Raw genomic sequence first — 15,497 nt, 5'->3', positions numbered from 1 at the left:
GAGATGCTGTCCGGGTTCGCCTGGTTAATATGCATGACGCAACAATGCTTGGGAGTGAAGTGGGCTGGACTGGGAATATGCTCTGTGATTGGCTAATGCGGAATGTGACGAAATATCGAGTGTATGAATGGGCAAAAGAGCGTTATAAAACTACACATCACCAGAAATCAGTCTTATTAAACAATACTTTGACTCAAGAATCTTGAGTCAAGATTCTTGCCACAGAAATCAAACATTTCTGTGGCGAGACGGTGATGAGCTATGTGTTTGGAGTATTAGACAATGTTTCTGCTAAAGTAATATAATATTTTGTACTAGCAAAATTGTACTAGCCTATTTTTACAAAAAAGTATCACATTTTCACCACTCTATTCACTAAGCTCAGTTTCAAGCGATGCTTTCGTTATGGTTGGGTTTCTTTTCTTAATAACAAAATAATTATGTGACATAAGAATATTTGGCAAATACACAGCAAAATAAATGTTCTTGAAAAGACAGTTTAGTTGTGAGAGGTGATTACTGAAAATGCAGTGCATGATAGCCAATTTCTGATCTTAAAAAAAAAAATTCTTTCTTCAAGGGGAGTTTAAGGAAGTGTGTAAGAAGAGGAAAACAATCTTTCCAAAGAAAACTGTTTGTTCAAAATAGAAAGAAACCTTTCATGTCTTACTCCTTTGAAATCTAATGAAAACAATAGTATCTGGCGACAGAAAAGTCTGGGTAATGTGAGAGCAAAAAGACACTTGTAAAATGCCAATTATTACGTTTTTTTTAATAGCTTACACTTTATTTCTCAACTCTTATTCAAACTTACTTCATTTGTTTTACATATTAGATTCTAAAGGTTAGTAATACTAAATCACCAGATCACTCCACTATCAGAAGGTAAAAATTTTGGGAGATAAGGACTTTTTTTTCACCTTAGCTAGACACCTTCATTTAAAACCACTCTATTTAAAACAGAGCAAGTCTTGAAATATCATTCTTGTGTGGCAGAATCACTTATGCAATACATCATATCCTGCCAAGAGAGGAAACGGGTGTCCAGGTAACTGTGGGGCTTGAGTTACCTCAAACTGCAGTACCAATGCCCATGCAGTGACCCTTTATACGAAATCAGTGATTACGCCACCAGATTTGAACAAGTATTTGGAGAGAAGCTCAAAGAGCGATTGTGTCTCACTCCTACAGACAATTCCCTTTGGATCGTGGGAAAACAAGAGATGAGAGGGGGGTAAATACGTAACGACTCATTACAACACAGAGGTTTTGTTTGAGTTGGTGGGGAAGTATCTGCTTATCGCACAAACAAAATAATCAATCTGCAAGTGCAGGAAACAACGTCGCATTGGCAAAACTACACATGAATAAAAAAAAAACTGACGTAAGTTATAAGTGTGCACCTTTTGTCGCATTGTTCAATTCGTTTGATATTCTAAGGAAAACAAAAACAGACATTTATGAACAATCATGAATCAATCATGAATGTTTTAAACCTGGGAGACAGTTCCAGGATGTCCGTCACCTCAAGCCTTCAGAAGAGCGTAAAAGTGAATAAAGCACTGAAACAATACAATGCAGGAAGATACTAAAAAATGTTCAAATGGGAATATATAACTGTATTATATAAGATGTACACTTTTATGACAAAATATTTTACCTTTTTAAGGGAAAAGTAATTTGATTACTTAGGTTATATACATATATGCTACCAGTCAAAAGTTTGGAAACATTATGTTTAATGTTTTAGAAAGAAGTCTCTTATGTTCATTAAGCCTGCATTTATTTGATCAAAAATAAAAATAAAAATGATCTGAAATATTATTACAATTTAAAATAATGCTTTTCTACGTTAATATTCAAACATAATAAATCAGCATATTAGAATGATTTCTGAAGGATCGTGCTACGCTGAATACTGGAAAAGAAAATTCAGCTTTGCATCACAGAAATAATTTCTATTTTAAAGTATAGAAAACCATTATTTTAAATTGTAGCCTAATTTAACAATATTGCTGTTTTTTCTGTATTTTTGATCAAATAAATGCAGGCTTGATGAGCATCAGAGACTATATACTGAATATAGTATTGAGTGTAATTAACTAAAATAAAATAATGACTTAAAAGACCAGGGGTTCATGGTAAATGTTTTGGTTATGTACAACATATTATTTTATGATAATTCATTATTAAATCAATAATGCAGTTTGAATAGCAGGATCACACTTTGGGTTTGTGAAGAATATTAATATTTTTAGAAAATAAAATTTTACGCCAGTCATTTTTTTCTTCTTAAATCTGTTGCTTGGTATTCCCTTTGTAGGCGCATGCAGTGGTGTGTTGGCCTCATTTACAAATACAGCCTAGTCAGTCTGTCAAAGATAGAACAAGTAGCCATACACTCTCCTGGCAGGTTTTGTGGACTCCTGCACGTAAGGGTCTTACTAATGTCCGCTAATCTGCTTATCCGGCATCTAGACTCATTCCATAGTGCGTATCAACCGCACCAACCAGCAACTTCATTCCCTACGAGGAACTCGAGGTTTAGAGTGAGCAGTGAATTTCTGGGAATTTGAATACCATGTTTACCTTCATCAGTAAATAATAGTATTTCATTCGACGTCAACTTCACCTCACATTTCATTCTCCTTGTCAAACAGCAGGCACAGAAATCTGTTTTCAAAACACATAAGCTGCTCGTGAGGAGGATATAACTTCACATTTTAGATAATAAACATGACCCGTGGATCAGCTGAGCACTAAATGTTCCATTATGGATAACAGGCCTGGAAATATATGGATTCAGTATGGATATACACTTTTCTCTAAGTCATGTTTTTTCATTTAAATAAGTTAGGAGTTGTTTTTATTTTCTGTTAACTCATATTTGCAAAGGATATATTTAAAATGAAAGGGAAAGTTTTCACAGCAGACAAACCATTACCTTGATATGATCACAACAGTGTTGGGTATGTTTTCAGTATGTTGCTGGTGGTAACAGGTTTTATTGACTACTGGCTTCTGAAAACTGACTTCTGAATACGGAAACTGGACAATAGTACAGTATGTATCAAACAACATCGAGATACAACAGACAAATAATCACACCTTGCATCTAAGCGGGTGGTTTTCCTTCATACGCGTCTTGGGACCGCCTCAGGCCTAAGTTCAGGATGTTTTATTATGAATATATGTCAAAAGGCCTTATTCACACCTCCATGAGAGGGCATGTGGCATTTTACGATAAAATTTAACAAATTAAGATGAAAAAGTGCACACATCAGCCAAATTAATTGTTCTATAGCTAATCGGTGTATGAGTCATTACTTTAGAAAAAAAGATAATATATAATATTTTAATGCTGAACCTATATGAACGTTATCATGACTGTAGTTAACAAGAATTGCTATGCAGAGACTCAAATGTTAAAACAGGATGATAGATGTAAAACTGTGTAAAAGGGTGCACCTCGCCTGACCTTTTACCCCAATCATTGTTAAGAGGCCAAGAAAAGCAAATATGAAGTTTAGTTAGCAATCTGGTGTTACTAGCCAAGGAATGGTTCCGGTAAGTGTTAGAAACTAAGTGTTGAAATTGCACAGTCACTTTAGAATCAGAAAGGATTTTATTATTTCCTCACCCTCATGTCAGCTTTCTTTAAAAAAAAAAAAAAAAAAAATCTATTACTATAAATAATTTAGAAGAATTATTGATTTTTTTTTTTACATAATGAAAGTAAATAAGGACTGTGTGCGTGCGATCAAAAAGATCACAAAAGAAGTTTGAACTACTGATGTACTTTTTTCCATGTCTTATAAAACTATACATGATTTGTGTTAAAAATAGACGGTTCACATCATTCACTCTATTGGGCTTTTTAAACCGGAAACCTAAAAAAAATATAGACTTAACTAAATCTGACTATAACTATACTTTTATGGTATTTTTTTATATATATTAGTATGTATTAGATCAGAAAATAAGTAGTTATGCCCATCTCTAAAGACAAGTTTTTTCAAGAACAATCCCTACAGGTGATTAATTTGAGCAAGTCTGGGAAATTTTACTCTCATTATGAATCACTTAGCTGTGGGATTTAATTTTCACTTAATTTCAACGTTCACTTTTGCTCTGCAAAAAATAAATAAATAAAAAAAATCACTTAAGAGGTGGAGTGGAAAAAAGAAAAAAATCACTTAAGAGGTGGAAAGAGCAAATCGGCATTATTTTTCCTCCTAAAATTGATATGGGCATATAGTATACACATATACACAGAAGCAGCCTCGTTTAGAACCAAAAGCAAAGCATAGTCGAGGCCAAAAGGTCGCAGAGCTGAATTAGCATATAGCATCATGCCAGAAAATATGGGCATTCAAGGCCACAGGGTGACCTTTCATCTATATATACACTCTTAAAAATAAAGGTTGCAAAAGGAATGCCTTAGAACCATTTTGTTTTTTTAAACAACCCCTTTTTTTCCGAGCTGTCCAAACTGATACCCAGTCAGCTGGCATCCTTGACCGCTATGCACAGAATAGATGTCTCTGTGACTGTCACTGGGAGTGAATCCAGCCACAGTCCTGGCCAGCTCATGCTTTGGCCTTGCATATGCACGTTCTCACCGGTAATCTTAACTTCATTCTACCTATGACATTTTAGCACCGGAGCAGTTGAGGCAAGGGCTTTCAGAGCGGTGAAATCTGATACACTGGGCGTTTCAGGCTTGTCAGTTCTGCAACCAGTGCCCTCTCTGCCAGTTTCACCCAGCTGAGTCACTGCCCCCATTTAGGCCAATTGGAGAAGGCATGAAACCGTTCCCATGTCTCGTGGGTTTGTTAATAAGACCACTGCAGGGCATTGTTTAATCCTGCACCTCAGCAGATTTATAAAGACTTTTACTGAAAGAACAGCTAAAAACATAACAAATGATTCTTCTTTTTAACATTAAATTGGATATTAAACTGCTACATATATGCATGCACAATGTTTTACCAAAAAAGTGAAGTATTTTTACTTTAGTATTTCTTATTTTTACCCTCTAAATGTACATTTTATTAAACCATCAACAAAAATTCTTAATGTCTATTTATTTAGGTTCTAATACATTTTCTTATTAATTAATTTTGTTCATACAGATACAGATTTTGCATCATCATTATGCATCAGTGGGTTAGATTCTGACATCAAAGGAATTATCATTTTTTTTGTAATATTTAATTTTCCACATAGTTCATCAGTCTACGTCAGTGTTGTTATATCATTGAGATACTATTATAGGTTTTAGAAATATTTTGAACACGTTTTTATTTTTGTAAAAACAATTTTTTTAAATATGTCTATATAATTTTTATTTTAACAAATCAGCTTTAGTTATTTTTGTACATTAAGTTAAACTAAATGAAAATGAGAAATGTTTCCTTGCAACTACAGTAGCTGAAACAAAACTTAATATTTTATTGTATTTCAGTTAATGTTTATTGTATTTCAAGCTATGAAAATGTTTTGTATGGTATTAGTTTCAGTTTGTTCTAGTTAACTAGAACAACAACTATATGTTTTGGTTAAAATTAATAATATTCGTGCCATTAAAAGGTTATTTTTAAACACATCATAACTGAAATGCATATTTAAAGCTTAAAAACATGCACACATAAAGATTTCATTGTGGCTGAGCTACAGAGGCTCATTTTCATATCGGGTCACAAAGGTCGATGTTACACCTCTAAGCCTATTGCGCTTGTTTTACAGGATGAATAGAGGATTTAGAAGTATTTACTTGAAATGTTCCAAGTGGCACATTACATAATCAGATAAGCATGGAGGAATTTGAAGAGATATAATTTTAACAAAGTGCTATTTGTGTTTTATTTTGGTCATTCTTTTTTTCTCTGAAAATGTACAAATGTGTGTAAACTTCATCAATGTTCAAAATGAATTAATTGAGGCACACTCCCTTCAGTCAATAACAATAAAATGTCAGTGAGAATCTCTAAGTAGGTCCAAAAGATTTATTAGCCAAAATGCATAGTATTTTTCACCAACTCATAAAATAAACAGAACCGTAGTTTGTTACTAACATGTTGCATAATATTCCCACATAAATTCCATCTCATAGTCACTGGATATTATTCTAAAACATCAATGCTACATTCTTAAACAGTAAAGTTCTATTTGGAGAGTTTAAAAGATGAGAATATAAACATGAAAGGCTATTTGTTACATGTTCTTGACAGATACCTTAATGCCAATGTTTAATTCTAAAGTTAATAATACTCATTTCAAGATATTTATAATCTGAACAATCTCAAGCGCATTCACTTCTGACAATTCCTGTCAACACCCATTAAGCCACGAGGTGAACCAGCACAAGCCTCCTGAAATGGTTCTACTGGATCTATTGTTATGTTACCTAATGCCAGCATGCCTCCAATTGGAATTGCAAACTGACTGCAAAAAAACATTAGATTTTAATTAGAAAAACATCAGTATAGGCTAGTAATTTCAGCATAACCTATTATTGTTAATGATAGGTTGAATCAATTTTCTATATCATAACCATTTGTTAACAAACATGTATTCATTACTTCAATGAGCTCATTGTTTCTGCCTTAAATTATGACATTGTTTAAATTAATACATTTTCACCTCTGATAACAGATCACTCTAAATTGTAATATGGACTGCTTTGAATTGAAAGTTAGGATTTTGGGGGGTTATTGCTTTCAAAAATCCATACGTGAAGTTTTTCATTTTGTAAACACAATTGACCACAAATTATTTTATTAGGTCAATATTGTGCAAATACTAAAAACTGCTTTTGCTCTGCATTCAAAGGCTTTTCACTGGTTTATTGAAATCCTTCGCACACAGTTGGGAGCTCTTCTCTGATTCAGACAAGGTGGGGTATTTTAGTTGTGGTTGTATTAATACTGGTCAACATAAAGGCTTGTTCATGCCTGTTCTGAGCCACAAAATAGACTAGGATTGCTTGATATTAATAAAAGTTGTCTGATTGCTTTATTGAGCATTTCCTTGATGACATAAAAGACTCGCAAGATAACACAAGTGAGGCGGGAAATGACTTGCCTTCTTTATTATCAGGGAATGTCTGGCTGATGCATTACCGACACGTCTATCTTTACCCCTGTGAACTGTAATGCTACGGCCCCTGAACTGAGTTACTACATTCCCTATTTACCCAATCCACTTTGGTTTGATAATGTCACAGGATGACCAGTAACAGCATCAGAAGGTACACCAGCATGATGCACGGGTTTTTTATCAGTCTGGGGAGCAAAGTTTTGTTTATAAGTTACCTGGTTGCAGTAAGCACTTCCGAGGAAGAGTAAATGAAGTCAGCAAGGTTTATTTAATCAAATATCTGAAAGGCAACCAAAAGAGTCAGCAACTAAACCAGAGTAGCTCGTCTCAAACCAAATATTCGGTTTTATTTAGTCCACGTGCTGAGAAAAACTTATGTAAAAAATATTATAATCGCCACTTGGCGATTCAAACCTTCCTTTCATAGAGAATGCTGTACAATAATTGAAATGAGCAACCACTTTCATTACTGTGCTACAATCTATTTTACTCCATAAACGTCACATAGAAAGTTGTGGCTGGTTGCTTTACGATAATATATAACAAACTTTTAAGAATTTTTAAATTCTTAAATTGTGGCTTTGAATTCATGCCTATTAGCTCTGACATTATCTATATGCTAGCATATTAAAAATAGCAAATTCACAAATATATGCATGTAAAATGTAGTCATACAAATTTACTAACTCTCTTTTCTGATCAGCAATAGCAGTTCTGGGTAGATTACTCACAAATTGTAGTCCCTTATTTATTACAAAGTGCATGGCGAAAATTGTAGTTAGTAACGTAATCTATTAGATTACACATTTTAGGTAATGTATTCTGACTACTTTTTGAAAATAAAAGCAGAATATAATAACAATAACAGCAGAACTATTCCTTTAAATATGCTTAATGTAATAATAATAAAACATAAAAGAATAAATAAAAACATTCCTAACTACACATCAGCAGCTGACAGCTGTCACTGAAGGCATTCGGTAACCCAAGAGGAAGTTTGGTTTGGTTCAGTGTAAACAGCAGCCGCAAACGCATTTGGAGGAACTACTCAACTGATTCATGTCTGAAGCAAATAGGGCCTGAATTTTTCATCCAGGGTGACAGGAAGAAAGAAGCTTGAAAGGTGACCATGGGTTACTATATCAACTGCTTGGAGTATCACTACTGAATTTTGTGTCTAATAATGTTAATTAATAAGGTAAGTGATAAGTGTAATTACATTCACACATGGATTGCTGTGTCATTAAGAGCTTCTTCAGCAGGGATCTTTGTGAGCCCTCAATTCCATAGATTCATATTCATGTCTGCTATAATCCAGTGACTTTCAATCCCTTGAGAACTGGGGGCCCACTTTGATTGATTAGAGGGGTTTACAGGCAACGGTTAATCTCACAGTAATTGAAAAGGGACATTGGAAAGGGGACAGTCAGAGATATAGGGGCCTATTGTAAACATGCATCCCTTTTATAGATCTTCCCAGGGTTCCTTTGCTACGAGCAGCCATTTTGTTTGGGTAATGTGACATTTTTCTTGGCTCCGACTTGAACGCAAATTGTTCTGTAATACATGCCTTTATCATTCAATTCCGAATGGAAACTTCATCTCCATGGAGCATCATCAGGTCCTCTGTGGACTTCCAGTAAAACTATAAAAAGATAGTGACTGGTAAGAAAGTTGTAGCTCATTCTTGGCTGGGCCGCTAAAGAGATCCATCCTACCTGACATTAAGTAGATGCTGCCCTCCTGAAAACGTATCCCTGGTTACGCCGTTTTCTATTGGCTGACGCAATTGTGAACAATTTGTATAGTGTCTGACTGTATATAGGTGAGGATTTATAGACACTTAATAAACAGCGTCACACAAAAATTCTCTTTATAAAGTATGAATCTAATCTACTAAATTCCATCTTTATCTAAGTAAAGCATGCAAAAAAGTTTAAAAGAATAATATTAAAAAATAAAATAAATTATATTAAGATATATATATTATATTTGAAAAATTATTTTGTACACTTTATGCACCTATATAAAAATAAATATAATCTTGAGCTGTGCTAATCATTGTCTATGCTTGTACTTACTGACTTTTCAATCAATTCATACAGTTAGTACTTTATTTATTCAATGGCTAATTAAGGCCCTATTCAACATCTTAAAATGTGGTGTAACACACTCTATCAACATACCTTTTTAGAGGAATTTGGACACATGTGCCACACTGAAAAATGTATGGAAGTCATTACATTACATAAAATATCAAACTAAAAAGGCATTTATTTTAAAGAAACAGCACAAGCACATTTTAAACATTTCAAAACAAGAAGTTTGTCTTCAAATGATAAAACCGTAGATATACACTACTGTTCAAACGTTTGGGGTCAACACATTTATTTCTTTGCTTATAACGAAATTAATACTTTACTGTCATTTTTGATGATGCATCCTTGCTAAATAAAGACCTTTATAATGTTATAAAATAATTTTATTTCAAATAAATGCTATTCTTAATATTCATCAAAGAATCTTGTATAAAAGTATTGCAGTTTGCACAAAAATATTAAGTAGCACAACTATTTTCAACTTCGAACATAACATAATATTTCATGAGCGCCAAATCAGAATGATTTCTGAAGGATCATGTGACACTGAAGACTGGAGTAATGATGCTGAAAATGTGGCTTTGCTGAATAAATAATCTTTTTTTTAATATATTAAAATCTAAAATAGTAAACTTAAAATTTAATAATATTTCTGATCACATACCGGTACATAAAAAATATTTATTTTTAAAACATTAAAAAAATCGTACCAACCTCAAACTTTTGAATGGTAGTGTAGCCTACTGTTCAAAAGGAAGATAATCTTTTTGGATCCACGGTACATTTTTTATGATTTAAATACAACTGAATGAGCTAAACTGATGAGGAAATAGTGTGCGACCACTGAACCTAGTCATGCACCGTCCCCTCCAGCATTCATTATGTCCAATTAAGCATCCGCCACTCCAGATTTTCCCTGCAACTGGGCCCGATATAAAAACAGGCTGTCATTCAGAGTTAAGCCAACGGAGCATCAGCATACCGTGCTGGCTCAGACGAGAGAAGGCTTCGTAGTTTGAACAACCTGTTTTTCTTAAAGCACACACACTGACAGACTAAACAAGTGTAAAAAAAAACTATATTCACATTTAGTTGATTGAGAAAGACTGAGAATTTAAAGTATATTATTTACATGGCGGAATTTGATAGTGGAAAGACTGAACGCGTCTCCAGAGAGGAAACAGATCTGCTCGTGCGTGAGGTTAAAGTGTGCGAGCAGACCATCTACGGGACAAGCCGGATTCCACCATATTTTTATGTACACAATAATAATCGTTTACATTGTAATCCTTTTATTTTTAATATATGGCATGTCTGTGTGCTGCTGCGTGTCCCTGTGTGTTTAATAAGCAGAGTGTACGCGCGTTGTGGACCCGCCTATAGGCGCACATTACTAACTCGCTCTTTATATAAAAAATTAAAAAAAGTGCGCCATTGACTTTAGACCAGGTTTCAGTTGGTCAATGGTGCAGTCTATTTCAGTTGCCTCAAAATAGCAACGCGCCAACAATGTACCTGAACACACTTTGTTTTCAGACCAGCACCCAAATGGGCGCAGGCCGTGAAAGTATAACTGCGTCGGGCTGAAACTAGCAAAAAACACTTGCGTCGCGCCTGGCTCTGTATTGCGCCAGGTGTATGATAGGGCCCTCAATGTGTTGTCCAGCTGTTGAGCATAATTCAGAATGCTTGTCCAAGTCCCTAATGGAGCAGAGTTTTCATCAGAACAGTTTGACAGAGGAAAATCCACAAGTGCATCCCTGAGGGACACTTTAGACAGGCGCAGGATGAACGGTGAGCATTTTATACATATATTAGCATTCCACTAGTAAACAGAGTGCTTTTGTGACATGTTTTAAAAACATGTGGATATATCAGAAATATAGATCAGGTTTATGACCGCTGAGTAGTCTGTGATTATACAGGAAGTGACATGCATTATAAATTGAGTCATCAAGTGTCACCGTCTCTGTGTGGGAAGTGGCTCTTTCATTATAATCGTGTTTGTGTTTGCAGTCAGGATCAGACTGGTTTAGATTTACAAGCACATGAGGGTGACGTGTAACGCAATTGTGTGACACCTATCACATCTCTCTTTCTTTTACCCTCCTTCTGTTACAACCCCCAGTGATCCAGCTATCCGACCATCCATCACAGTCTCCTATTCAACCTTTCAGTCTTAAATCTCAGCCTCATCTTTGGACCAGAATATTTAAATTGATATCATAAACTTGGGGCTACATCTTTTAACCTGGCTCCTGGAACCTAACCATGCACTAGCAACCAGTCACAACAATGTTTTGCACGGTGAAACAGTGAAAAGTGAAGTTTCTTTCACTTCAGAAAAAAATAATAATAATCTAATATTCCTATATACTTCCATTACTTGGACCTTTTTGTCCTCTCAGTTCTTGCCATTTTGAAAATCGTGCTTCTTTTGCCTCTCTCTTTCTTGATCACACACTCTCTTTCTACCTAAACCCCAGTACTGGGGAAGTAAATGCTCTCGCTGACACATACACACCCTGAAAGCCAAACCCACTAGATGTGTGCGTGTCTGCGAGCACATGCACGTCTGCCATCTGACGGCACGTCCCCTCCTCTGCCATCTCACATCTATTTGTTTAAACAGCAGCTCAGCCTCTGAAGTGCTAACCACAACCTGTTATTACTGCTGATCCTGCCTTGTAGAAGCATGGAAAATTTTTAATGACCTCACAGCATTAGACCAGCTCCAGTCAAAATCAGCTGAATGGAAATGGTGATGAATTGTTCTGCTTTCTTAAACCTTTTGTCACGAAGACAACAATCAGCAGTTGTAAGTTACATGCTTCAGTTTGTGAACAATTGAAGAAATACTTCCTATACAGGAGCAACAACTTAAACCCTCTGAAAGTCCAGTTTCCACCTGTACTTTCATGAGTGTGGTTTCAGTTGGTTCATTTTTTTGTCAAAGGAATGAATGAAACTTCTGTCATCATTTACTCACGCTCATGTCATTGCAGTCCATACGACTTTATATGAGAATATTAATTTTTGCACTAACTGACCATCCATCATTTAACAAATATAAATTGTGCCCATGCACAGTATAAGGAAAAACAGCCAATATGTGTACATGCATGACAACTACTTTAATAATGCTCAGGAAGCATCTCAGATAGACAACGTGAAAGATGTAAAGAGAAAGTGTAGCTAATTGAAGCTAAAACAATATAGATTTTTGTATAATATATTCCAAATACTTCCATTTGTGTCAATTCATAGTTTTGATGACTTTACTCAGTCTAAAATTGGGAAAATAGTAATGATAAAGAGTTATACATTATAGTTAAAAGTAAAAAAAAAAAAAAAAAAGTAGTAAACTTTATCAACAGTATAGTAAAGTATCACATATGTTTAATTTAATTTTTTTTAATCAGTTCCATATTTCTCCTAATATTTAGCTTAAAGGCTCATGTTTCGCAAAATGGACCAATTCATTAACCACAACTCTCTTTCAATGATGTACATCAAGGCTGTGTGAGGACACAGTCACACTTCTGAAAGTGAAAACCAGAACTGCAAATGCAAGACATGCACAAGCTAACCACTACAAGGGAAATGTAACGCATGGTGTGTGTAATACAGTCTGTGTTAGACTATGCAGCACTAACCACCTGGAACTGGTAAAAGGTGGAATCACCTGCTGACAAATAAATTAACTAATAAGGAGAGGATAGAGTTTCCCCTTCAAGCACACAAACACATCAAAAAACAGACTCAAAGCTCATTGAACGTCACATTCAGACAGAACAGCGGCCAAGCGACTGAATTAAAAGACCTCATGAAGGCTTACTTGTTGGTCCCTGCAGAAGCTTTGAGAGCATGAATGCTTTAATACATTTATTCGTTCCCACAGTAACTGTGGTAACTGCACATCCAGATTCCAGACACAAATGCAACTAGAGGTTAAGATATCTGACACTTTTTAAAGGGGTCCTATTATGCTTTTTTACATTTTCAATGTTGCTGTTTGAGCATAAAAAAAGGTCTGCAAAGTTACAAAGCATAAAGTCACTCCAAAGGGATTTATTCTCTATCAATGCGCACCGTTTCTGAACTCCCTGAAACGCATCAATTATGGTCTTTCTTGAATTTTCTTCCGGGAACGTACACATCACACAAGGCCTGGTTGAGTTTCATTTAATAGTAGTGTTGAAACTCACGGTTATGGTAAGGGGGTGTGACATTTGTGAAAAACGCTCAAAACGGTTGACCAATCACAACACCATGGTCCAGCCGACCAATCAGAGTACAGTACTCTTTTTAAAGGAGGGGCTTCATAGAGACAGAAACTAAAAATAGCGTTACTGACAGACTGGGAAAAAAGGTGCTGCAACAATAATGTAAAATATTTGAAAATTTTGTTTTTTGAACATTCAAGCATGAAAATCTCTTCTAGAAGACCTCAAAAACAAAATCAAGAGTTTGAAAAGGGACATAATAGGTCCCCTTTAATATTAGCTCAGTTAATATTACACAATTTCATTCTCAGACAAACACACTGGCATTTTTGTCCACTGATTAATCTGGTGCCAGTTCTTCAGTGTGGAGCGACTACTTTCACAGGTACAGCGGGTCTCTTTCTCACTAATGTCCTATGCCAGGTACTTCATTTAGTCTCCATTTAATAAATTATTTTTTTGAAGTAGTCATGAAATCTTTTAGTGCCACATTTTTAAAAAATCTGTTAATAAAAAATAAAAAAGAATTGCACATAATAATGATTACTCTCAAAATGGTATCAATAAATTGAAGGGGCCCATTATGACAACTTGCCCCAATACACTGTGAAACAATTATGTGATCAATAAGTTATGACAACATATGTTTTTACATTGCTTTAACTCATCAAAATAAGTTGAGCAATTTTCAACTTTTTAAAATATTTAGTTTTAAGGTTGAAATTACTTACATTTTTAAGCACAATCAACTTTTTTTTCTTTTTTCTTTTTTACAGTGTATAGGGGTCAGCTCAAAAGGTCAAAATGTGGTCCAAACATCAATGATTTTACCTCCAAAAACATTGGAGATGTTCTTTGGATTTAATATTTCAGAATAATAAATAAGAAAAAATTAACTCACCCTGAGAAATATTCACTATATTAGCCCGGTCTCCCCTACCTGGACTACTGGACTGTACCTCAGTAAAAATGTAAAGACATGGTGCAGTATAATGATGCTGACTATTTAGAAACTTCAGTCAAGGAACTGATAGGATGTTGTTTAATTTGTGTTATTTTGGCCACTGAGTCTTGATTACTTTTGGTCAGTCTACACGAAAACTTCTCAAGGTGTCACAGAAACACATCCCTCTCTCAGATCGGATCATCCATGTGAATACCAAATCCCCCTTGGAAACAGCCCTTCCAAGTCGCCATGCAAAGCATCAAACGAGCTCTTTTGAAGACCATTCATGACCATTCAAGCTACACGGAAAAGGGAAAGGCCTGCTCATGTCAGACTAAATATCCGGACTGGAAAGGTCACAAGTCAGTCGCGCAACTAGACAAATAAACGAGTAACAATGAGAGAGGAATACTGACAATCTCTATGTAAATATACAACCTCAGTGACAATCCAAATCAAAGTTCCCTCCATGCTGCCTTTTAGAGACACTTCCTTGCAATACAGAGAAAAAGGAAGATCATTTTTTATCTCAAATGCAATTATATATTCCAGTAAATGCATTTCACTTTTGCTATTATGGCTTTTTTTGTATTAGATCACCGGAACTGTTATATTTGTGATATCATGAAAAATGCATATTTTTCATCACGGAGAACAAATTTTAAACAAAAATGGTATAATATACACATAGACAGTTATTAATTATTATACATACAGGTAATGTTAGTCAGTAGTTAAAATAATCTTTTGCTCTCAAACTAGACATTAGATAAAAAGGAGAATGCGTTTCTTCATTTGTGGCTAAGCTTGACATTTCAAAGTATGACTCTTGACTAGCATGCATCTAGTCAAAAACACAGAATTAAATGAAAAATAAAAATTGTCTTATTTTGTTGTTGTTGCTGTTTTCATGTTTTTTTATTGTTTACTATTATTGTAGAAATATTGCTAAATTGTTGCAATTATCGCTAATTATTGCTAAAAAAACCTACTATATAAATAACACATTTGATATAATATATTTATTTATTTATTTTACTTTAAATGCATGTTAATGGGGTTGACAAAATATCAAAGGTCAGCATGTTAAATTGGAAATATTCAATAGTTTCTTTTTATAATACA

Source organism: Phoxinus phoxinus (assembly GCF_949152265.1).
Source record: "Phoxinus phoxinus genome assembly, chromosome: 11".
NCBI lineage: Eukaryota > Metazoa > Chordata > Actinopteri > Cypriniformes > Leuciscidae > Phoxinus > Phoxinus phoxinus.
The sequence above is the reverse complement of the archived record's forward strand: the minus strand, read 5'-3'. Positions refer to the sequence as shown.